This window comes from Rhagoletis pomonella, unplaced genomic scaffold, assembly GCF_013731165.1.
Source record: "Rhagoletis pomonella isolate Grant_MI unplaced genomic scaffold, Rhpom_1.0 Rhpom_scaffold_00008, whole genome shotgun sequence".
Classification (NCBI taxonomy): domain Eukaryota; kingdom Metazoa; phylum Arthropoda; class Insecta; order Diptera; family Tephritidae; genus Rhagoletis; species Rhagoletis pomonella.
This window is the reverse complement of record NW_023458562.1, coordinates 13,090,481-13,117,627: the sequence shown is the minus strand read 5'-3', so window position 1 is coordinate 13,117,627 and position 27,147 is coordinate 13,090,481. Positions and strand designations below refer to the sequence as shown.

The following is a 27,147-nucleotide window of genomic DNA, read 5'->3' as shown; positions in this document are numbered from 1 at the left end:
CAAAACATTTGTTGAATTACTGCTCTAAAAATTTTCTTTGGCTATAAGCTACACAAAATGCCAGTATAAGGAAAATTTACACTACTACTACATGATACAAGCATGGCATTTGTAGAAGTGCCAAACAAGCGGTGCCAAAAAAAGCTGCAGAAAAAGTAACATGAAAAACACTACAGAGAGAAAATGAACAAACACACTGGGCAAATAACAACAATATAACTCTGCAACACAAAACAAATGCGCTTGCAACAGCCGCTGCCACTACCACTGCCACGGCTGTGAGAAATCACCAACACATGCACGCAATTCAACTCAACTTGGCAGTCAACTCAAATCACTTTTCGCATTATTTTCGAAATTTCGACTTTTCAATTCAGTTGTGCGGCTAATGAACGTGAGCGAGGACACACTCGTGCGTGGCGAGTGAAGTGTGACGAAAAAAAAATATTTAATGAAAAAAGTAACAAAATACAAAATTCGATTTTTCAAATGGTTTTAAATTAATTAAAAATAAATTTTCCTAAGCATAAAAGTGTCTGCAAATAAGCTAAATAAGCAGAATTTGAGTTTCATGTGCCACACAAAAACCAAAAAAAAAAACGAGTGACTACCCAGGCTGGTAGACGCCAGGTCGTATAAGCAACCAAACAAAGAAACAAAAACTGAGTTTTCCGCCAGTGCATCGCTGTCTAAGTATTAGTGGCGCCACTACAGCACATATATGCATATGCCACAATTGTAGTGACTGTCGGTGGAATGCGCATAGAGTTGCCAACTAGTATTTGTTTTTCGGTAATGCAAATCTACACACACGCAATACTGTGTATTTTCGCCAGTTTTGTGTTCAACTGCTTTGTAGTTAGTGCAACCACGAAAAAGTTCAGTGGCGCCTGTAGTTTTGTGTGACGTTCTTTTATCTAACGCCTACAAGTACTAATAAACAGTGAGCTGCCTTCGCGGTTTGCCGGTCGGTTTGTAGGTTGGTCAGTAAGCAGTTCCACGGTTTTTCGTTTCGATTACTAAGCCGAATTCGGTCGTGCGTATTTCTCGTCGGCTTTGGTGTTTAAGCCACAGCTGCTGTTTGCTGGAGTTTGCATACAGTGGTTCAAATAAATGACCACGTGTTGCTCTTAATTTTATATATTTATATTGGTTTTCGAGCTGTTTTTTTTTTTGCTTTTTTTGTAGAAAATTACCATCCAAGCTTTAACCAAAAACACATATCGCTAGCATAGAGTGAAAAGTTGCTAAGTCCACTTTTTATGAAAACTCATATTTTGATACAGGAGGCTAGAGAAAGTAAAAATGCATCGTTTCGAAAAGGGTAAAGGTCCTTGTTCATGTTTTCTCGTTTATATTGAATGAAAGGAAAATTTGCTAAGTCCAAAAAAATCTCCGAAAATTCGATAAGGCTAAAATAGTACGAAATCTTTGAATATAGATCGAATCCCTTTGATTCGTATGGAGTTTGTCTTTGCTGTAAGCAGGCAAAATGTTGTTTTCAAAGTTTTGCGAAATACTTGAAGAAAATGGCTATAAGAAGTTTTTTTCCTCACCTGTACAATTCTCAAATAGGGACTTAGCAACTTTTCACTCAAAGCTAGCAATATGTAAACTACAGTATAAAACTTTATATCAAATTTAAGAAAACTCAACAAATGTTCATCAAAACTTCAACTTTTTAATCGAAATCTTTAGAATATTTATGTGGTTTTATAGCCCATACAATTTTAGTCTAACGAAATGCAAATTTCAACTGGCGAAAAAATCGCGTTTATTTTTGAGATTTTCTTTTTGGAGATTGCTTTTGCGGTTTTTTTTTATTTATAAAAAGTGCAATTTACAAAAGCTGACGCTGACTTTTGGAAATTTTTTTTTTGAGAACGGTCTTCCGTTTATTTCATAAAGAATTCATGTTTGTAAAAAGTACATTAATCAGCCACAAAAAAGAATCCCAAAATTCAACACGATTTTTTAGCCGTTTTAAACTTGCACTGCATACCCAAAAATATTCTAAGGATTCGGATTAAAAAATTTAAATTTTAATGAAAATTTTTTGAATTTTCCCGAATTTTGTATAAAGTGATTTATATGGTTTTGGTTAAACCTTAGCCGATATTTAAATAGAAAAATGCCAAAAAAATATTTTTTCTCGAAAAACATTACGAATCTTATAAAAATAAAAAATTCAACACGTGGTCATTTATTTGCGTCACTGTATGTACACTTCTACACACGCACGTCTAACTATTTTTCCCTAATTATAATTTTAACACACAAAATTTCTAAGCGATTCTCTTTCCGGTTGCAGCTGCAATTGCATCCACAACACAATGGTTTTTTTTTGGGTTTGTCGCCTGCTTGTTTGCACGCTTCATTCTAGCTATCGTTTGCTCGCCACTTTAGCTATAAATTAGCACTTAAAACGCCGAAGTCCAAAATTTATTATAGTTTTACTGCAGCTGCTTTAGCAACGGTGCTCTCGTCCACGCATCTCCCTGCTAGCGAGCAAACTTTAATTTAGTTCAATCCCATTTTCTACATTTTCACTTTTTCCACTTTCCTCGCTCTCTCACAGTCATTCTTCCTCTTATAGTGTTCTTCCGCCACCTTGCTTATACTATGTACACTGTCTACTTTTTTCTATTTCGTAATTTGTTATTGTCTACGTTACTCGTATCGCGTGCTTTTCTCGCAGCGCTGATTGAAGTGTTTACAAGATGCTTCACGTACCAAAGTTTGTGCGCTACCACCTCCTGGCAAAGCTATGTATGTACGTGGGCAGACCAGCATACACACCAATGCATCTATCAGCAATGTAAAATTTGTTGGCGCTACTTGTTACTGCGCCGGAATGCTGAAATTTTTGCTGCCTTTATTGCTGTTGCCTTCAATGTCGGCGAAAAAAGGTAATTCGTATATTTAATTCACTAAATCTTACGTAGATAGCATTTGTTTCCCACCTGTCACACTTTTTATATCCATTTTCTTTCGTCTGTATGTTTTCCATCTGCCGCCTTCGCTACTGTTTTGTTTATATATTAGCCACAAATAAATATTAATCACTTGCGTAAATCGTTTGCAATTTCATTGATCTCATTGCTAAACAATTAATGAATGAATGAATTGACTGACGATTTCCGTGGAAACGACCTACGCAAAAATTTTCGTGGGATTTTAAATAAACAAATTAGTTTCTTTTCCTTTAAAGCAGGTGCATGCCACACCCAGAAATCCATTTCCTACTTGAAAATATTTCCGTTCAATCAGGCTTTTTTGAATCAAATCAAACTACAGGTACGATTCGTGATAATTGAACTATCCCAACACCCCCTATCAGAAAAAGTCAGTCGAAGAGAATACTAACAGTTTTGGTGGAAAAAGATTTGGTTGTAGTAGCTGTTGTCATTCAGACCCTTCATTTTGACATACGCATGTGCATGGTGGCCGCTGTGGTGTAGTGGCTAGCAGGACGCGCTACCATTCCGCAGCGCCTGAGTTTAAGCCCGGTTCAACCCAATATCAAAAATAAAACAAGTTTTTTTCTAATAGTAGTCGCCCCTTGGCAGGCAATATGGCAAATCTCTGAGTGTATTCAGCCATGAAAAACCGCTTCTCATAAAATACAATCGCCATTTGGAGTCGGCGTAAAGAGTCGGCTGAGTGAAAGAGCGACCTATCTCGGCAGCCGGTTTGAAAACGTCCTTTCTCAAACAATCTTTCAAGAACGCCCTATCTCAGAATTTGATCGAAGAACGCCCTTTTTCAGAACTTCGATTCAAAAACGCCCTATCTTAACTGCCGATTCAAAAATGCCCTATATTAATATATTTTCCATATATTTTCAGTTGAGGTAAAGTGCTTTTCAATGAAATTCTGAGACTGGGCATTCTCCAACCAAATTCTGGAAAAGGGCGTTCTTAATCCATTTTCTGAAGTAGGGCATTTTCGAACCGGCTGCCGAGATATAACGATCCTCCATTCTTCCGTCGATATGGTGAAAGTTGGTAAATTATAAAAAACATCAAACTCAAAGTCAAAGCATATAAAACAAATAATAGCATTAAAGCAAAAACAACATTTGCGTTTTTTTGTTGTTGCTTCTGGCCTATAAAGTGTAAAAACATATTCTCTTTTGTCATAAATATTGAAATTGGCTATGTGAAATACCAAAAAAAAAATTAATTGAAAAAAATTAAAATTTGTGAGACTTTCTCTCTTGGTAAATTTGTTTTCGTCCAAAGCACCGCAAGGCCCACAAAACAGCGTTTTGGGCTGCGGAGTCAAGCGAACGTTGCAGAAGCTGGTTTTTAATCGTTTCTTTTTATGAAAGAAACCTACATGCAAATACATTTTGACAAATTAAAACTTTTGATAACAATAGTAATATTGTTTGACACCTTAGAGACCAAATCATTAAAAAAAAAAATCAAATCAGCTATTCTACTGCTACAAAATACCTGTTCAATATGCCTTTCTAAAACTAATATTTTTCTTGGTGACAAATTGGAGTTTTAAAAGGTGGTAAACATGTTTTTAAGGTCGCTGATTTCGATTCTGATGATAGAATCGTCGAATGAAAAATGGACGATGAAACATGGCGGCTGTTATCCGAAACTGGTGGATAAAGTGCGCCATATTGTGTCGGCTATTTCGAATTTCTTGATTCCATCATCAGAATCGAGTTCAATTGGTACTCGTACAGAAGACAGCCACAAGCTATCCTACGTCTCTCTCCACTTTTTAACCGACTTCCAAAAAAGGAGGAGGTTATCAGTTCGTCGGAATATTTATTTTTTTTTTTTTATGTATGTTACCGCATAACTTTGGACCACGTCAACCGATTTCGCATCGGAAAGGTAGTGTCTCAGAGGTGGTCCCATACTAATCTGGTTATGATCTGATCAGCGGATCATGAGATATATATATATATATTTTTTTTATATGAGAGTTGAAGTCGGTTTTTTTTTTGCTAAAAATTACTTGTTTTAGTCACATTTCTGCAACGCAAAATAACGCGCATTTAAATTTTAATGTCATAAATTTAGCAGCGAGTAAATATTGCAGTTTATGTACATGTATATTTACCACCATCGAGTACTGCGGAAGCACAGTAATCCTTTCGAAGCAAAAAAAGCACAAAGAAAAATAATAGCGCGGCGTCATAATTTTCAGCTATGACTTAAGCAGATAAAATGTTACCCATTCAAATACAAGTTTCCGAGAGCTTTTATCCAGCGCAGCAAGCGAAAACAAAAGCAAAAAAACTATAGAATAATAACCGAAATTTTATTGCGCGCTAACAAATCAAAAATGGATTAGTTGCATTTGAATTTTTTTCTTTTTTTTTTTTGAAGAAAAACTCAACGCACAGCTATGGCTATTATTGCTAAAAATTATTCTAAAAAAGCAGCTACACCTAGATATTCATTTGAAATAATATTTAAGGGTCACTGTCCACAAAACGCTTAACTAAATCTCGCAAAAATTACGTGTGATATCGTGATGATCACACAATGGGTGGCGTATAACCTGTTTACTCTGAAAATAGCACATTTTCATTTATAGCAGTACATATATACAATGTACATTTTACATACATATGCGCACATAAGTATTTATCAGAAGAAAAATATTGTGTTGGAAATTTCATGAAGTATGAATATTTTAGCTTAACTCTGCTTATTTTTCTTCTATTTATTGTATTTATGTTTCGCGCTTAATTGATGTCTGGTGCGCGATAACTTTTTGCTGCTAAAAATACAAAATTTGTTTAAAAAATTATTTTCTAAGGAAAATGTCAAAAAATGTATGAATTTTAGTGGCAACAAATACGGTTTCATGTACTTGTATATGTACGTCTACACGAATTTGGGGTTATTTTACGAAACCTGAACCAATAAAAAATTTAAAATATTTTTCACTAGATATAGTTACTAGAGTATCACGAATCCGTGCTTAACATCAATACGATATTGGCATTGTATGCATAGAGCCAACAAATTTGAACAAGTTTAAGGTTGTTGGCTTTTTCCTCAAGATTGGCGTAAGGAGGGAAAGCCCTCAACATTTTTCACCGATTTTGAAATAAATAAATGATTTTTAACCGGCTTCCAAAAAAGGAGGAGGTTATCAGTTCGTCGGAATTTTTTTTTTCTTTTTTTATGTATGCTGTTACCGCATAACTTTGGACCACGATTTCGATAATTTTTGCATCGGAAAGGTAGATCCGACCATTGGATCATGAAATATATATATATATATATATATATATATTTTTTTTATATGAGAATTGAAATCGGTTTTGTTGTTTGCTAAAAATTACTTGTTAATATAAACAAGTGATTTTTAAGCAAAAAAAAAACAAAACCGACTTCAATTCTCATATAAAAATTCAAGATTACCGTTAATTTCTTCATGATGCAATGATCGAATTTAAACGAAATTAGTATGGGACCAACTCTGAGGTATCAACTTTCCTTTTAAAAAAGAACTATCGGAATCGGAAAAGAAAATATTCCGACGAATTGATAAACTCCTTTTTTTGAAGCCGGTTAAAAAGAGTTAGCTTATGCAAGAACTTCGCAATAGAAATGCTAAATAAACTTTCTAAGGAAGCAAAGTTTACATTTTTCGTTTACTCCGAATAACCCTTAAGGCGTTTCTATCGCATGCTGCGTATTTCTACTTCCGCTTGATGGCTCCAAAGTTAAAATAACCTAAAAATAGTCAATTTCGTTAACTCCGAAAAACTCCGAATTTTCTTATGCATCATATAACAAATTGAATCTGATATATGAATGCTAAATAGCAATTATATCATACAGGCCAATTTTATTTACTCCTAAAAATACCGAAATTTATAAATCATTCTTTTTGGGTTATCTATACATAGTATAAGGGAAAGTCGAGATCCTTTGTACGCGGTAATATCGAAAACTACTGAACGGAGTTTGAAGAGATTTTCCCTAATATACTCTGTATTGTTAAATTCGAAAAGAAAAGAAAAGAAAAGCACTATTATTTTTTTTTAGTAGGGTTGCCACCTGTTAATAAATTACTAAATGTAATCATAATAAGCGTAAGCATAAGTTCTGCACCATCAGTGTCAAACGATAACACTTAGCCTCTGCATGTGCAATAATATATAACTTTTCTGATTAAGGTTGCCACCTATTAAAAAGTTAAAAGATTTTCGCCGTTCGTTGGATTGCAAAATGAGATACCAAATGAAAGGGCCTGGCCTGCGCATGCACAAAAACTACCACCTATTTTAAAATTACTATCTTCCATACATACTATAAAGGAGATATTCGAGATATTTTGACCACGCTAATCTGAAAAACTACTAAACGGATTTATGCGATATTTTTAAGTATAATCAGTATCGATAGAAATATTATTCTTATTAGATGCGCACTGTTCGTTGGATTACAAGAAATGAGGTGCCAAATAAAAGGGCTCGTATTTTATATAGTCAATAATGTATTACTCTTTGAGTAGGGTTGCCACTTTTTAAAAATTATAAAATCTTCACCGTTTGTTGGACTAAAACTGAGGTACCAAGTGAAAGGATATGGTCTCTGCATGTGCAATAAGTTTTTATTTTTTATTTGGGTGGGGTTGCCACCTATTTAAAAATTATGTATGTATAATAAGCGAGGGCATTTTTTGTTATGACATTAGATTTACACAGTTCATTCAATGAGAAAAAATGAGATGTCAAAGGAAAAGGTTTGAGAGTAGAGGGTTAAAACCTATGCGAAAAATTTAAAAATGTGGGCTATTCGTTAGATTGCAAGAAATCAGGTGTCAAATGAAAGGGATGCGCAATTATATATTATTTTTTTAGTAGGGTTGCAACCTGTTTAGTTGTCAATCGCATCTTTTTTAATATCTACACATTCAACGCGTGGCGAAGCCTCGCGCATACGAGGCCGTCTAGTAAAAGATAAACACAAAATTTTACCATTTTCACGTAAGTATATTTATGAAATGTACTTACAAGCTTGTTTGCACATAAAGTCCTCCATGATTTACGGTACAATTTTTTTTTACTCCAAATCACTCCGAGAACATTTTTTGTGTCTGTATAACCACAATTTCAATTCGTTTCAATCACACATATGGCTCAGAGCAATTTTACATGCATTTTCGATGCCCCGAAATTTTTCCGGAAATCAGTAAGTAAACAATATAAAAAATATTTATTGATAATATTTTCCTATTTCTTCATCATATTGTAGATATTTAGTCCACCTTGGCCACCTTAAAATATTTTCGATAATAAAAACGACTTTGCTTCTTCTTCCCAGTTTTTTCTTTCGGAACTACTCCGAAAAATATTACTGTCAATTACGCATGATTTCTATTCCTTTAATAGCACATAAATATCTCCATGATATTCGGTATATTTTTTTTAATCCAAATCACTCCGAAAACTTTTTTGCCCCCAGAATCACAATTTCCATTCGGTTGAATCACACTTTTGGTGCGCAGAGATTTTCTATGCATTTTCTATACTCCGAAATTATTCCGAAAATCAGCAAGTAAAAATTTTTTACCTTTAAATTTACAGTTAACAAATGCAATATTTTTCTATGCGGGCTTAAAAGCTTAATATGCTATTGCACAACATTTGGTTTCAATAAATCATCATTTAAATTTATTGAAAATTTATCAATGTATAAATAACGCATAAAGGTCTTATGATGTGTCTGCATTTTTGGTGAATTCTCTAAACTCAAAAAAGTATTAAAAAAAAATACGAATAAAGTGATAAAATCTATCGCTGATCGCATATACGTAAATGGTGCTGTGTCATTCTCTCAAAAAGTCGCAATAAATATGTATGTTAGTGTATAATATAGCATGTAGGTGTATGGTATCACGCGCTCACTTATTTGCCAGCAGCCGGAAAGTGGTTATTTTGTATTTTTGCTTATGTACTACATGCATATGTATGTATATACGCATGTTTATAAATATAACAGATTTTTAGATTTGAAGTATTTTGCTGAAAGTTTTTGTTTTTCTAACTATTTATTCATTGACTAAGTGCATTTATAACAGATGTGTTGAAATAAAAAATATTTCGTAAAAATTTGTATACTAATAAAATTTGCAAATGCTACAAACGTGGCATGCAAAATATTTAAATTTTAATGGACTGCATGAATTTTCAAATATTTCGCAGTCGCAATAAAATGCAAATATCGTCCAGCCTATGTACATACATAAGTATGTGTGTAGTATTTTTTGAAAATAAGAAAAGCAAGCAAATTTTCGCCATTATTTTTATAATATGTAATTCAGCGCACTTTTAGCTTGTCAAATATTGCGTTCTTGTGAATTGATTTACAACGTCGCAAATATTTTTCAGCCATACTCACCGATGACGTTGTTCTTAGTGGCTCGCAATTAAAATAGAAAAATTTCAAAGAAAAATAATAAGTAACAAAGACGTTCATACAAAATTGAAAATCGTAAATAACAGAATTCGTGCTTGTATTTCCGCTTTACGTTGGCACAATAGCCGGATGGATAATTATTATAGTTCTTTTTGTTTTGTTACAGAAGTTGTTGCCTAATTATTTTGCTGATTTGTCTGTGATTTTAAATTTTGTTAATGCTTTTGAGGCGTGTTTTTTCTTTGGACATATTCTTATGAGGCTTGTATGTATGTCCCTAAGCATATTCATATACAGTGGCGTATGCAGGGGGTGGGGGCGGTCGCAACCTACTTCAGAAAAATTCAAAAACGGCATTCATATTGCTAGGGCGTATTTAGATCGACGAGTCCGGATATGCCCTTCAGATTGTTTCTCATATACGAATAATTGTAAATTGTGTAGAATTTTCAGTCTCTAAAATTTTAATGCTTTCTCAATCTAAATTAAATAAATAACTTAAATATATAAAAAAAAAAGAATGCGGTAAAGTGTGCTATAGTCGTTCTCGTCGAATCTGAATAGAGAGTGTTATTGTCCAGTTTCAAGGTTTCGCAATTTACAATAATTTTCATTTCCTGTAATTTTATATGACTATCCGCTAGCAAATTAATATCATCAGCATACATAAGAAGTCTGATATTTTCCCCTTCGATGTTTAGGCCACCTTCTAAGGAGTCATGGACGTCGTTTACATATAACGCCAAAAATGTCGGCGATAATAAGCATCGCTGTTTCAGAAATAATATGTTTAAAGAGAATTTTATTTCAATAAATTTTGACTGGTTTTATTTAGGTTGCAAACCCTATTATACTGAAACAACAACAAATTGGCAGCCAGAAAACCTTTAGCTGCAACATACTTATTTTTACACTACCTACTTTCGTAGTGGTTTGGATACTTGATAAATAAAACATCTTAAATTACTTTTTTGTAATTTTTGCGACTCTTGTAGTATTCAGAGTTACTCCGAAACCTTCGGAGTTAGCTCAAGTGTTTACGTACACATTTTGTAGACTTTGTAGGTACTTACGGCCAACATTTTTTTTAATAAAGCAACTTAAATTTTTCGTAAAAACCGAAATAAATTTTTGATATACATACTTTTAAATATTGTTCGGAAAATTTAAAAATTATTCAAGTTGTAAATTTATTTTTCCAACTGAAAAATCACATTAAATCATTTCTTTTTTGTCGGGTCAGCATAGTTTAATTTCGGAGTAATTCGGAAAATTTCGTAAACATTTATTTTACCAGAAATTTATATTTTCCACCTTCCGTACGGCTTTGTGATTAGCAAGTTTGAGCCATAAAACCGCTGTTCTCAAAACTTTCGTATACTTTTGTTTCTTCGGAGTACTTAAACTGATGTTTCTTTGATAAAGAAAGGATCTATAGTAGCTTTCCTGTAATTTTCTCAACTGCTGATTGTTTTTGGAGTCATTCATTTCGGAGTTCCTTTACATTGCTGCAAAAACATTGTACGGACTTTTTGAGTATTTAAGTTAAACATATTTTAATTTCGTTGTTTGTATTCATCTATTTATATCTTCGAGCTTGGTAACATATTCCTAAAATATGATATTTGCAGCAAATCAACATTTGAACAGTTTTCAAAGAAAAGCAACGCAAAGTTTGCTATGCCTACGGTGACCATCCGTCCTTTATTTTAAAGGACATTCCTTTATTTTAACCCCCTGTCCTTTATTTTATTTTTTTCAAAATAAAGGACGCCTTTTGTCCTTTATTTCTTAAACTGTCCTTTAAATCAGCTCTGCATTTTTCAGAGGTAAATTTTTAAACACAGAATATGAAAACTAAAAATGTTCCTTATAAAAGAAATGAATGAAAGAATGAAAACCTTCGCCAGTTCGTTTCGCACTCCACTTAAGGGTTTTTATTTAATAGGTAATCTTTTCACAATCTATAGAGCAAAGGGAATGGTGTGCACGCTGAATTTCCAGTTCCACTGAAAGAGAACAATAAACCCCCTGCTGCACAGTGGTTCAAAACTGGCATTTAGTGGTCGTAATTCACTGGAGCCTTCATTTTTGTCACTTAATTTTATCATTTTTTTTATGAAAGCTTATAATATTTGCAAGAGACCAGTTGAGCCTAATCGGTAAAGTTTTACTTGATTATATTAATTTTTTTCTGTGCAAAATGCAGAGAAGTGGAAATTTTGAAGAAAATGTATTCTCCTTTTCCAGTTAGTAAATGTTACATAACAAAGACTAATCGAAAACAATTGTATAATTCCCCAAAACGAAAAAATTACAAAAAAAAAAATTTTTGAAATGTTATAAAAAATTTTCACCGAAATAAATTACTTTTTTTTAGTTTTTAGTAAAAATTGGCTCAAAAATGAAGACTACGGTGAATTATGAACTTTAAATTCCAATTTTGAACCATTGTGTGCCGGCTTCGGCGTGCAGTATGAATTATGGTAAACGCATTTTGGCAGCAAAGGATTGCGAAGTCCTTAAAAAGGACTTTGGCTTCATTTTGCGGAATCGGTTAATTAACTGGTAAATATTTTCCTAAATCATTTTGAAAGAAAAATGTCCTTTACTTTACGTGGGTTATATGGTCACCGTAGCTATGCCACCAAAAACTAAAATCTCCGCATAAACTCGCTCTGCAAGTGTGAAAACGTAAAAACACTCAAAATGAAATGTTTACACGTAAAAAACAAGAAATGTGCAATTGAGTGCAATTCACGCGCTCATGCACACATAAAAAACAATATCAAACACAAACAGTGAAAGAAAAATTAACAAACAGACATTAGCACGCAATGCAGCGAAACAATCATGCACACTATACACCTACACACTCTAGCGCTCACTCAAAGGCGATCAAATACACACACACCGCCACAACATCAATGCACACGCTTTTGTTAACTGTTGGTTGTATTAGCTGAGCAAAAGTGCGCATTTCAAAAGCACTGAATCGCATTCGGGGGCAAAAGGGCGCATGCAAAAAGGGATGTATATATTTTAATGTGTGAGTGTCGGTGTGTTTGGAAAACGTGCAGCAGCCAGTCAAGCATTCAGTCGGTTGGATACAATTGGCATACGTACGAGTATCTACTAAATTGCCCGATAAACAAATGTGCTACAAAGCACCAAAAACAACAACTCCGCTAACAATTTGGCAAGAGCAACCATTCTGGAGAATTTTATTGCAAAAAGGGTTGTGTGTTTGTAGCTGTGTTTGATGTAGCGACGGTGAAAATTTTATGCGGAAAGGTATGCAAAGAATTTTTCCAGGTGATTGATTCCTTTGCATTGTTCGGCATATCCAAGTGGCATTAAAGCTGAGCTACAAACACAAATGTTTATTGATTACTGCGGAAGAAACTGCAATTGAAGTTCATTGCGGGAAAGAGGAGACTACATAAGTTTTGGTTTTGCTTTTTCGAATCTAAAATTTCGATTCGGAAAGCATGCAAAAATTATAATTCAAATTAGGAATGTCTCTCTCTACTAGGCATATCCAAGGGCCTCTGGGTCCTCCAGGTGAAGTTTCTAATAGCAGTCATGCGGAAAAAAAAGATGCCTATATGAGCAGATCCCACGAGTTATTTTTTTAGTGTCGCTCTCTTCTCTCGACAGAAAAAGAACGCTAATGCATTATTCTTGCCTTTATTTTTATCAATGGAGCGCCAGAAATAAGTACCATAAAAAAAATAAATCAAGTATTTGAGCACTTTTACCCTCAAAACGTTTATTTAGGCGAAAAAGTACCGAAATTTTTTACTTTTTCATTGTCACTCGAAAAAATTATAACTGTTTGTTTGTTGTTTTAATAACTTTGTGAAGATTTCAAATAAACTATTCATATTATAGGCAATGAAACTCGGCACCAAACAGAGCATACCTGTGAAGTTTCAAAAGTGTGCCACCAACTTAAAAAAATAGCAGCATTGAGAATATCTGTCGCAGTTATTTTGTAATTTTTGAAATTTAATGATATTTTCATTTCAAAAGTATAAATTACTTCATAGCTTCAACATTAAACGGTGAAAGTGCTCCTCCTGCCAAAAGGCACCAATTTGGAGTAATAAAAGACGTATGCCTCGAAATGATAAAAATTACATTGATTCTAAAATGACGATGATTCCCGAAACAAAAATTTCAATTTAACAATTTCTATTGGCACTCTTGAAATTCATACCGAAAATTTTATATACAGTAGCGGCCAAAAATCGATGTTTCGTTCTTAATATTTACAATGTTTTTCATGCGAAAATATTTTTGATTTTTATTTATAAAAATATGGTCCATGCTTTAAAAAACTATATAAATCACACTTTCAAATTTCAAAAAAAAATTCACAAATTTGTATCTAAATTTCGATTTTTTAACCAAAATTTTTAGAAATTTGTTGAGTATGCAGTTAACAAGCTTATAAAATTCTAGTAAAATAAATGCAAGTTTTGAGCGGCTAAAAAATCGCATTGATTTAAAAATTTTATTTTTTTACTTTTTTCCATATAAACATGAATTTCTTGTGGAGGAATATGCGCAAGACCGTTTGCGGAAAAAATAAGAAAAGTCAACGCCAGTTTTAATAAATTTCATTATTTATATGAAAAAACAACACAAAAGCCGTCACCAAAATAAAAATTTTTTTAAAAATCAATGCGATTTTATATCCGCTCAAATTTTGCATGTAGAATTTTATACGCTTGTTAACTGCATACCCAAAACATTTCTAAAAATTCTGGGTTAATTTTTTTGAGTTCTGTAGAAAATTTGAAAGTATGATTTATATAGATTTTGTTAACGCATGAATTATATTTTTATAAAAAAATATCAAATAAATTTTTGGCTTGAGAAATATTGTAAATATTAAAAACTAAACACCATTCATCAATTTTTGACCGCCACTTTACATGAACAAATTTATATGTATATTCGTGAGGAATACTGCAGAAAAATATTCCACGCCAATATTTAATTACATACTTTTAAGTGATATGACTTTTAAATTAAGGCGCTCGGGTAAACGTATTAGCTGACGGTGTGTGGTGCTACGTTCCGTATACGTTACATACACAGCTACGTACATATATATGAACACGAGTTGTTATTTTGAGTTGTTTTTTATACATTTTTAAGTTTACATTTAAATACAATTTTGCGATGAAATCTTGTACCTTATGTGAAACTGACGATAATGCATTGTCTAAGATAAGTGTGCCACCATTTTCGAACAAAAAACCCGTTTTTGTCGAAAAATTTAACAACTCGTAGGATTTGCGCATACATTTTCCGTAACCTTTTTGGCATAGTTCGGGCTGTACAAGTGTAATTTTGAACGCGTAAGATTTCGTTCCTTAGCTTTGGAATTGTCTCGAGGTTATTGGCATAAACCACACTTTTCACATAACCACAGAGAAAAAAGTCCAATGGTGTCAAATCGCAAGACTTCGGCGGCTATTTTACCTTGTTATTTCGTGAGATAAGCCATACTGGGAGCTTCGTTCCCAATAAGACTATTGTTTCAAATGCTGTGTTGCATGTGCGGTTCAAGCATCTCATTGGTGAATATATATACGACGCAGCAAATGGTCTCTAGACTTCAGATCCTGTGTCAATTGAATTTTTTAGGCGAGAAAGTATGGCCTATAATTTTGTTAAAATCCGCTGCATTGTGCTGTAGGAAAGGCTCAATTTCTGTGCACGATGACGAGTTGAGGTTGTCGCGACTTGGTCCAAACTTTGTTCCACAAGTACTATATTTTCAGCCAAATGACCTGTACGAAGACGCACGGATGTTGTCACGTTAGGCACCGACCCAGTTTCTTCGAATTTCTGCACCAAGTGGCTGATTGTTGACTCAGATGGCCGGTTATGTTGACCGGAAAATTCACACACGAAATGCACTCTTTGTAGAACGACGATTTTCATGAAACGTTTGGATCACTTTTATGCGTCATTCAAAGCAAGCAAGGCAGCAAAGCACCAACGCCTGTTTACCAATTTTCTAAATCACACTATAATAACACAAATAGTTTCTGTTAAAGATCTCCATCACCCTTGGATGACCCTATATAAAATGGTCAATTTCGACAATGCCAGTGTCCTTTATCCCTCAAACGTCCGATGCGTCCTTCTTTCGAAGTCAACATTTCAAACAGACATCAAAACCCCTGCACAAAAATTTCTCTTTGGTCACATTTTTATCTTTTTCCGTGAGGTAACAAAAAAAATATCACAAAAAAAAAATGGCCGATTTTATTGTTGCTGCAATGCAACATTGTAACACTTCCTACGATCGTGATGCACTTACATTGCGATTTATTGTTTGTAAACAAGTTTTCGGGTGCATTTCCCTAAATCCATTTCCCATTTTAAACTTCTCCGTATTTCAGTTCAGTGGCCGCACTCGTACCATCAGTGCAGCATAAAAACTGTAAAAAAAACAATGAATCAAAAACAATCCAAATGCGAAAGAAGCAACTTTGCAAATGTGGTACAAATAAATTCGTTATTGAATTGTCGTATTGCAGTCAAACACGTCAGTATTGGAGAAAAAACACAGTGCGAGAGGAATTAAGTTTTCAAAGAATAGTGGAGTAAGATAAAAGCATTCAATTACGAAAATATGTTGCGGAAGTAGTAGCACAGTATTCGCTTGTATGTATAAAGATAAGCAGATATTTTGTGCACAAATTTGTATGAATCTTTTTAAGTATGTGCCAAAATCTTACTGTTTCCTTAACATAATCTTAAAATTCTAAGTATGCATGAAAAATTACATCGCACTTTATAGCTTCGCTTTCTGAAAAAACCGCGTAACTTGTAAATTTTCAGAGTACTTGGCATAGATTAAGAGAAAACAAAAAAAAATTGAGGGTGATAAAACTGCTTCTTATCTACCTAGAACTTACAAAATTGCTAGCTTTTCTCGACTGACAAAAATGTTCTAATTTTTCGGAGTAATTCGGAAATTTTCATCATAAATCGTAAGCTTTTGTTGCAGTATGCTAATTCTTCGGAGTAATTATATATCTCTACAATTATTGCTTATGGATATAAAACCCCCAAAATATCTAATGCTTGTCTGTTGACTAAAATTTGATTCAATTTGTTGAATTGAGTTTTTCGGAGTAGCCCAAAGTAATTTGGACATTTCCAGCATAACTGTGAGATTTTTGGAATAATTCGAAATTTTTTGGAGTGATTCGGAGTCCCTGGACATGAGCAAAAATGCTTCTGAGGAAGCTAGCTTTCCGTATTTGACTAAAGTTTCTTAAATTTTTCGGAGTGGTTCGGAGTTTCGTCATAATTCGTTACTATTTGGAGAAATTCGTAAATTTTCGGAATGATGTAGAAGTGGATAAAAACCCTAATAATCGACAAAAGACCCCTAAATCAGCTAACCTTCCTCGGTTAACTTACTTTTTCGGAGTTGTTTGGAGTTTATCGGAGCAAATTAATACGCAAAAAGCTTTTTCCTTGTAAATAAAAAACGCATTTTCCGGTAAACTTTCCAAGTGAGCCCAAACTTTTAGTAGAACCCAAGCTCGACCCTTGCGCTACGCACCATTCCAAAATGCATCTTGGCAGGTTTTCACTTCAGCCCAATTTTTTCGAAGTGTTTTCGAAAAATTATATTAATTTTCTCGGCGGCCGCTGTACCCGTATGGCTAGAGGCGTGGGATTTATAGAATGCTCAGTTCTAATAAAATAAGGTTCATTAATTTTTTATAACCAAACGCATATCTGCACGATTTAGGAATAGACTGCCAATTTTGGCCTTAACTTTTGCTCCAAACTCTAATTGTTTTGGAGCAAAAAGGATTGTCTGGATTTGATACTCCTCCTAAAGACTGTTTTTGGGCAAAACCCAATTTTGGTAGTTTTCGGAATTACTCCAAAAAATTTCGATTGAAGGTAAAATCTATACTGTACTGTTTAAATCGCTTAATTACTATTTCCCATATTTTAGACGAATTTGCAAAACTTCGGAGTCCCTCGTAAACCTATAGTTCACTATTTTCAAGGATTTCTGCGCTGCTTGCTATGAAATATTTTGGATAGTGAACAGTACCAGGAAAATAACAAAAAAAATTACTTACATAGAGTACATAATTCGGAGTAGTTCAGTTATTTGAGGCTTGGTTTATAACCTAGACAATATGATATTGAATTCCAAATAGGCGCTGTCCACCTTTTTTTATCAACCTAGACTAGGAAGTGATTTTACGCAGCTCCTTTCCAACATTTTTTACCCAAACATTTTCACAGTTTTGAAAATGAAATTTAAACTTTTCCAAAAGACACGAGAATCACTGCCTTTTTGGTTCTGAATTAGGAAAAGAGAGACAGGTATTGTAGGTAAGAAGGGCAATGCTGAAGGTAAGCGAATTCGTTTTGCACTGGTTTTACACAATTGTGGTGATTTTCGGAGTCACTGCGAAAAACTGAATTCAAATTTATAACATTGTATGCAGCTTAAATTAATTTAATGCTAGCTTTTCTAACTTTTACCAATATTCTAACTTAATCCGAAATTTTCGGAGTTACTCCGAAAACTATGAATCACACCTGTAGCGGCTATTTGCTTTGTTTTCAATGAAAGATATGGTTTTGGAAAAACTATGAATACGTTAAAATATATTTATTTCGAACTTACTTCAACACTTCAACACTTTTCTTATTAACCGTAATGGATTATTGCAACCCAGATGATGGATTAGCGCCATTCCTAATTCATCAAAACGAATTAAAATGCCTAAAGCCTGTCAAATAACGCAGCAGTTTTCTGGAATGCACTTAAGTTGCGACATAATAAAGTAATTTTTAAACACAATGTCCATTTTAATTTCCGTTCGAAAAAATCACAATCAAGTTAATTCACCTCTTTCTTTCCTGCGCCCTTCGTTTAACTTCAGAATATTTATACTGTGCATTAATGCGAAAACCGCAGTAAGAGGAAGACCGAGGAAAAATAGCAAAACGCCGAACAACAAAATATAAGCCCATGGGGAAAATAGGCATACATTATGATTTTGCATACGCACTTACGCCTCCACCCATTCCTTCGCGATTTTTTTTTTTTTACACTTTCAATTTCTGCCTTTTTTTCTGCATTAACGCTAAATATGCCTGTCCCTAGCTCCCCAAACGACCATGGCGAAAGGTTAACGGCATTTTTGGTGGGCTTGTTTGGCGAATTTTCGGTTTAGCTTAAAAGGGCAAGTAAATTTAGTTTAATAAAAATAGAATGCAAGCGAAAATGTGTAGGCGTTAAACAGTTGAAAGTTTGGACTTTTAACTGCAATATAATGAAAAAATTAATTCTGAATGGAAAGGCTTGAAGTGGCAGTGAGGGGAGGAGATAGAGTAGTTTTTGAGATTGCGAAACCTTTTCTGCTTATTACTCTATAATGTGGTGCTCTAATTTATTCGGATTACCACGAAATATACCAATATTTTAACATATTGAAATAAACATTAGGTACAAAGGTACAGCTCGTTTAAGGTGTTCAGTATTTACTAATTAGTTTGCAACAAATTTACGCCGTAGTTTTCTTATAAAAAATGTAAAAGCTTTTGGAAAAAGTGTTTTCTGGTTCATAGTATCTCCGTTAAGATTTTTTTTTAACAAAAAAGTCGAGTTAAAACTCATAAGCAGATGAACCTTTTTTAAATTTTGCAGTCTTTTCTAGTTTTTCAGAGTACACTAAATCTTATTATTTGAAGCAACAGCATGACGGATTTTTCGGAGTAACTGAAATCTTATAATTGAAGCAACCAAACATGTTGGTAGCACGATGCATTTTCGGAGTTCTTCGGAGTTACTTAAACTTATCATTTTTCAGCAACCAAGCCGTTTGGCATCACGAAGAATTTTTCGGAGTCTTTCGGAGTTCTTGGGAGTAATCTAAAACTTATTATTTGAAGCAATCAAACCTTTTAGCAGCACTACGAGTTGTTCGGAGTATTTAAGAGTTGTTCGGAGTATCTCCTAATCAACCAATGTTGCTTATAAGTCACTCTAAGGACATAAGGTAAAAATTCAAATGAAGCCTGATTTTCCTTGATGTTCTGTTATGTATGAGTTTCAATTAAGAATGCTCCAATTTCTAATTGCAAAATGAGTGAGGTATTCCATGTAAATCTAATTATAGCAATTGCACTTTTTACAATATACAAATCTCTAGGCATAAAATTGTCTCATAACTAATTTAAATTCCTAATCAAATTTATATTGATTTGTAAAATGAATGCTTTAAAGTGAAGCCCAGAAACCAGCGCCTACTCCAATGAAAATCGTATTTATAAATAAAGTACATATATTCTTCATCCTAAACGACCTCTCACACTTTAGCCACACAGCTGCAAATATTACACATTGCATTCTATGTCGACAAAATTCGCACAATTATCGTAGACGTCAATAAATAGCTGAGTAGTTAATGAGATAAGCGCAGTTAAAGTGATACGTCACAACCTATTCGGATAGCAGGTGAGTAGAGGTGGCAAAGAGATTTGCGAATGAGTAGGAGACATTGAAAATAATTACGAATCATCGCTTTGGTATGCACCGCCACCTGTCTCTTCTCTACTGCCGCTTACCGGCTGCAGCTGGCAATCTTGAAAATTGAGTTGTGTTCATGTTATCTCTGAGTGCAAACGTTTATCAATAGATACGGAGTCGCATACGCATATACATACATATGTACATATAGAAGTATATACATACATGTACGTATTTAGAAGCAGGTACGCTAGCCTATTGCCAGTGCTGCCAGAGAAAAATTTCGTTTGGAGCTAAAACGGTCGAAAAAAGAGCTAAAAAGAGCTAAATAATACTAATAGTAGCTAAAATGAAGAGCTAACTATTTTTGTTAAGGTTGAGCATTTATTGCCGTAAGGTTGTTTTTACATTTTCTATAAGCTTAAGTGCTGAACAAAATATTTTAAAACCAAAATAAGGTGCATATATTTCGAATTCGTTGCTATGGCACTTATAACAGCAATCTAAAAATACCTTATAAACTGTTAAAGTCTGTAATTTCAGATATTTGAATTGAATAATTTTTTTGCAAAATTTGTCTGGAAAGTTTTACTTCCAGCTCTTCTTAAAGGCAAAATTCGTAAGGTAAAACAAAATCCGCGCTATCAGAAAAAGGATTTTCTTTTAATTAATTTTTGAATTCTTCAACCTAGATCCAAGAGTTTATGGTGGATACACTGCGTCTCGAAATTTTCCATTTTAGCAACGCTTAAGTTTTTGCTTATATTTATATACCAAATACAACTAAAACTTTCTGGAGCTAAAAAAGTGTTAGATAAATTTGAAAAGAACTAGGAGCTAAACCCCAATTTTCGGAGCTAAATAGAATAAGGGGCTGTCCATATATTATGTAAGGGAGTTTTCACCTGTTTTGAACCCCCCCCCCCCCCTCCCCTAAAGTAATAAATTGTAAGATTTAATTGATCCCCCTTCCATCGCCGCAGATCTTAAGTAAGATTAAAAATCCCCTAGACATGTTTTTTCAATTAAACATTAGAAAATACTATATATTTCCACCAAACAAATATAGGATGCATGCCTAGTCAGTCTTAAAAACTTCATTACATAGTTATACTAGTCATTCTTTGTTGTCGGTATCTTTGGTCCACGGTTCAGCCAGCTAATCTGAAAGAGGAGTAGCCACAGGGATATCTCGTACTTCTTTTTCTCTCAAAGGTATTTCATTTTCTCAGTCCACTGAAATTTCTTCTTGATTCGCCCATTCAACAATATCATCTGTTTCATTTTCTGTGATGACACACATGAGATCTCGCCCGCGTCGTGAAATTATCATCTTTGCTCTTCGACGCTGAGGCCCAGAAAAGATCAAGTGAAGCTTTTTGTGAATGCTTAGGGGCTGTCCATATATTACGTAATACCATGTTCTGACCGACAACGCAAACACCTTGAAAACGAGTTTTGGGATTGTGGGCTGAAGGCTGTTCACACCGGTGGTTTCGTTGACATTTCTTACATCCTTTGTTTACAGTTTTGCTACACAAAAACAAAACCAAAATACTTTTCCTTCAATTTCTTTTCATTAACCTTTTACTTCCATGCTTATTTTATTTTGACCCGCCAATTAACAATAAATCCAAAATGGCGTATTAAAGATGATAAAATATGACTTCCACTTCGAAAAATAATCAAAAAAAAACTAGTGCAGACACCGATTGGAATAAGCGGAACTTAAGTTTTCAAGTGGTTTTCAGCGAAAACTGGTTTTAGTTTGACAGATTTTACATGGACGAAAACACAAGTTTTAGGTCGAAAACCAGCAACGAAAACATGTTTTTGATGTCGGTCAGAACATGGTATAAGGGAGTTTTCGCCTGTTTGTGTTCGAGTTGCATTTTTCGGTCATAATAGACACCGAAGAGTAACGTTTTTTTTAGAAAAATAGAAAAATTAAAGCAAAAGTTGTAAAAAATTGTTATATCCTCCGTATATTATGTATATTTTTCATTTCAATGCAATTTAGTACTTTAATTGGGTGAATTTTCGTATTTTATAAAGGACAATTTTTAATAAGAATACAAGAAAAATAATATTACGTAAGAATCTACGGGATGCCCACTCCTCCCATATAAGAAAAAGTAAGAAAATTCTAGACCCGCCCTCCCCCACAAAGGTCTTACTTAATATATGGACAGCCCCTAATAAAGAGTTAAATCTAGCTCCAAAAGCATGAACATGGCAACACTGCCTATTACGTTTAAGTGCCTTCTAATTTTGAAATTCACCAGAAAATGTCATTTCATTAATTTTATAAGATTATTCGATTCCACTTTCAGTGTCCACATATATACAAGCGTTGCTGCTATTTCTGTTAATGCTTCTTCTTCTTGTTCGATTGCTTATCTTATTTTTCTATCGCCTCTTGTAAATTGATACTGTTATCTCTTATACCCCATTCCTTATATTATTGGTAGTCAAATAGAATTGTATGGCCTGCACAGAATTTAAAGTAATCATGGAAAGTTTTGTGCACATTTTGGGATAAATCAACTAATGGCCATAAATAATGTGTTTCCTGCACTGTGATTGTGGAGTGCATATTTTAAAAAAGCCAATATCTTACATTTGATTCCTGCACTATGTCTAGAAAAACTTCTGCTTTCAAGTGTCTTTGTACAAAGCTAGAACCCAACACCACGGGTTGTATTTAAAGGGTACCATCCGCATTCAGCATTCTATTTGGCACTAAAGCCGTTTGTCTATTTTGGGCCGAGACCAAAAAGCTTCTGCAATTTCTCTTCTATCCCGTGCAAATTTGTGACAGTTGCTCATCCCGAGTGCAGACAGATCCTTCTGCACTTGGTCCTTCCGTTTTGTTTGCGGGCGGCCTTGCTTTCGTTATCCGCTCCAGGATTCCGCGTCGTTGGTCTCCATGCTTACAACATGGCAAATCTGTCAGTATAAGTATTTGTATGCCCTTAACTATGCCCTTGTCGTTAAAATTATCATATAGTTCTTTGATACCCGCTGTCCACTCGAACAGGACCTTGAGGATCTTGCGTAGAATAATTCTCTCGAAAGCACTGAAAGCTTTCTCATCGTTGTTTGACATCTTCCACGTTTTTATGCATTATAGAAGAACGGGTAGGGACTTGTAGGGCGTGATTTTTGTTCGTCGAGAGAAGGCTCGGCTTTACAATTGCCTATCGAGCCCAAAGTAGCACCTGTTAGCGCAAGAGTTATCCTTCGCCTGATCTCCAGGCTAACGTTGCTGTTAGTTTTTCTGCTGGATCCTAGGTAGAGAAAGTCACCAGACCTGCTTTAAGGTAGGGAGGTAATTTGTCTTGTCCTCTTCAGCTTTTTTCTAAACTGGAAATTACTGCGGTAACGTCCCTTAGTTTCAGGCCGACCATATCGATACCATCAGAATACGCCAGTAGCCTGGTTCTTTTGCTACATATGGCCGCTTCGATTAATATTAGCAGCTCTTAATACGCTTTCCACTATCGCCTTGGCTAAAACATCGTTTGGTCTCAAACGGCACGGAGAGGTCCTTCCCAATTTGGACGGAGCTGAAGATTGTGCGGGGAACCCAAATTTAGACATGGCGCAAAAAAGAGCACAATCTGTCAAAAAATTACCAGCGATACTAAAAAAACAGCGTACATAATATCCATTTTTCCTTTGTATAGTAGAAGGCAAAAAATAAGAGTTTTTCTTGTTTAAAATATCAAAAATAAAGATTTTAATAAAAATGCTTGCTTTGACGTATGAAATGCATACTTGATACTGTCCTTTTTATTTATCGCTATATTTTTTAACAATGTTTGTGAAAACGAAAATTTATAAGAAAAGAATTGAGTAAATATTATTTAATTTCGCTATTTTGTAACTAAATTTTCTTTTTCTTTATTAAATTTTGCTTCTGAAAATACAAATTTCTCAACTGAATTCTCAAGTCAACACATTTTCTAATGCATTATACCATATTCCAACATAATATTGATGTATGAATGCTTATTTACATATTTTAAATGTACTATGTATGTACTAATTTGATGCCTGCTCACATGTGCTGACGCTTTGTCTATCCATTTCCATTTATTTTTAGCGCTACCAGAGCTGCCGGAGCCGCCACATACACTTCATGCCGAGGCGCATCGTATTTTGAAAGTCGAAAGACCAACACAAAAATGTGGCTGTATCTATTTTTTTATCTATCATTTAAGCCAACACCTAAACGCAATCGTGTGTCGTTGGCCGTGGCTAAGACGAATAGGCGCACAGCAAAGTGTAGCAAGCAACTAACAAAACGGCAAACAAGCAAGCCAAGCAGCTAGCAGCCAACATTCGACAGCCCACCAAAGTAGCCCACAAATTGTGGCGCGACTTGGGGAAAACTCATCAAAACAACAACAAAAACAAAACAAATGAAAAACACACAAAAGGCAGCAACAACAACTAGAAATGGCTACAAATGCGCCAACAACAAAGGCGAAAAACAAAATAGAGGCAGGCAGGCAGCCAGCTAACTTGATAGCCAGCTATTTGGGGGCCCCGAGCGCAACATGCATACATACATATGTCTTGATTTGGGAGTAACGCTGCCAACGACGCCGCAGCGCTATTGAGACTCTTTGTGCACGCCTCTGCCAGTGCTCAGCTGTTGGTCAATACGCTCGCACACTCATTCCCGTCAGTTGGTAAAGGCTGAAAAAGCTACAGCGCGGTGCTTGTGATTTGCTAGCGAGCTGGTGCGCGGTGATATTTAGTACAGAGAAAAGCACGCGATTGCGATTAACGGGTGAAAATTAATTTCGTATTCCAATTATATATATATCTTCTTTTTTTTGCGAGGAAGCGAATGAAGTAATACTTGTAAGGAAATTTTATGGTTGAAAATTTCTTAATGCAAAGAATTGTGTGATTTGAAGAGTTTTGTAGTGATTTTTCTAAATAAATAAATTTGAAAAGATCCAATGCTTATGATAAACAAGTAAAAATTGTAAAAAAAATCCAATGATCATGAAAAAATATATATAAAAAATTTGCTGTGAATATTGCAAGTTGACTACAGTGATAAAATAAAGTTGTTAAAAATCAAAAATGTTTTTCAGGTACAGGAGAGAGTTCTGTTAATTTTTTTTTTTTTTTTGGAGTGAAATTAAATAAAAGCAAATATTTATAAATTGCCGTGGTTTAATTAAATTTTGAAATATTTAAAAAAAAAAAACTTTATTAGCAAATATTCAAATTGAAAAAAAAACAAAAAGGTGAAGAAATATTCCTAAAAAAACAAAATGATGATTAGAAAAGAGTTAGAAAACAAGAAAAAAATAAAAAACCAATTCAAAAAGTTCCAAAACTCAATGCAAAAGAAAACTAAAATATATTAATTTTAAAAGTGTCTAAACAATCAGTGCTTAAACACCGAATTCCTTTACAAAAATCATAACTTTAAAAAAACTTCAAAAAAATCAATTTTAAAATTTTTGAAATTTCCGCTAACGCTACCACTAAATACATAATTTCGAAACTATCTGCGAAATTTTCTACGCTATTAGCAACCAAGCAAAAATAAAAATATAATTCGCGCAGATATTCAAGCAGACATTTTAGTGGATTGCAAAAAGAAAACTAGAAACATATCAATAAATCATTCGTAGTGCGAAAATTTTTAAAACAGAATCAACATAGAAAATTGTGTGTGTCACTTAGAAAACAGAGCAGAATTAATAAATTTTTGGGTCTATGGTTATAAAAAGCCAGAAGAAAAATTTAATATTTGTAAAAATTCAAATGCAACAAAACGTTCGAATTATAAATTTCAAGTAAAAAATCAGCTGCAAAAATAATAAAAGTATAGTTTTAAAAAATTTCAGATCAAGAAAAAAAGTTAAAAAAAATATATTAAAAGAAAATAAATACAAAAATTGTACAAAAGGAAGCGAGATAAGTAATATTTTAGTCCATTCAAATTCAAATACTTAAACAACAACAAAAATAGCTAAATACAACACAAAAAAAAGTTAATTTATTTTTATTTTTAATTTTTTTACAAAAAAACAGTAATGAATAAATTTTTTATACTGTTTATTTTAAGATGCAAAAACATGAACATTATTTCTCGCAAAAAATTGTTTTGCAATATTTTAAAAAATTCCATGTAAAATTTGCAAACCTAACACAGCTCAAAAACTACGATATTTTAAGCGAGAAATTCATCGTTGTAGTAATTTTAGAATGATTTGTGAAATTCGGAGTAATTAGGACTTCTAAAGATATTCATAAAATTACACCTTTTGTTGACCAAATCGAACGCATATACATATATTAACCATAAAGTGTCACCGAAAGCATTTAAAAAATGCATTATACGAAAAATTTTCGATTAGAAATTATTTGGGAATTATCTTAAACTATATAGTGCGGGTTTAGTGTTTCATGGAATTTAAAATTTTCGGAAAAAAAATTTTAATCAAAATTCGTTTGTTTGGAATATTAAAGTTGACAAATAAAAATCAAAAACTGGTCTTAAAAACAAAAATCTTAACTAAATCTGAAATTATCATCAAGCTTAAATACTTTTTAAGTAACTTCTAAGACTTTGGAATTTTTCTTATAAACATCCTGCAAAGAGTTTACATTAAAACCAAAAATCTTTACAAAAACTTTTGAATCATACCACATTTACATTTTTAAAATAAAAACAACATAAATCTAGTCATTTTACATATGTTTGCACGAAGCAATCAAAGCCCCTCAAATTAATTTAGAATGAAAAAAAATACTAAAAATTCTAAAATAAAAATTTATAAAAAATGGTGGCAATATAATAATAAAATACATAAATGGTATATTTGAAATCTGGTTTTCCTTCATCTTATTTTCAGTTCTGTATCCGAATAGAATAAGTAACCACATATAAGAGAAAAACATAAATAAAAGAAATTATTTTGTGAAAAAGCAAGTGTTGAAAAATAAGAAAATTTTGTTTCATAGACAACGCAATTTATTCAACGTCTAGCAAAAAAACGAGCAATCAATACAACATCCCCGACGCTATAAACTCTCTTCCCACAACGCCTACACCCACAAAAGTTGGCGGCGTATAATATCAGCAACCTGTGGTACTAAATTTAAAATAAATTTGTACAAAGCAAAAACAGTTAATGCAATAATAAAATAGCCAAACAAAAT

At 33.6% G+C, this 27,147-nt stretch overlaps 1 long non-coding RNA gene across 1 annotated transcript; it reads left to right on the top strand.

Annotated features, from left to right (window-relative positions):
* The first annotated feature begins 394 nt into the window (after window positions 1–394).
* LOC118744215 lies at window positions 395–27,147 on the top strand. The gene is made up of 3 exons (XR_004993521.1): window positions 395–792; window positions 24,059–24,825; window positions 26,841–27,147. It is a non-coding gene; the product is annotated as an uncharacterized LOC118744215 (long non-coding RNA).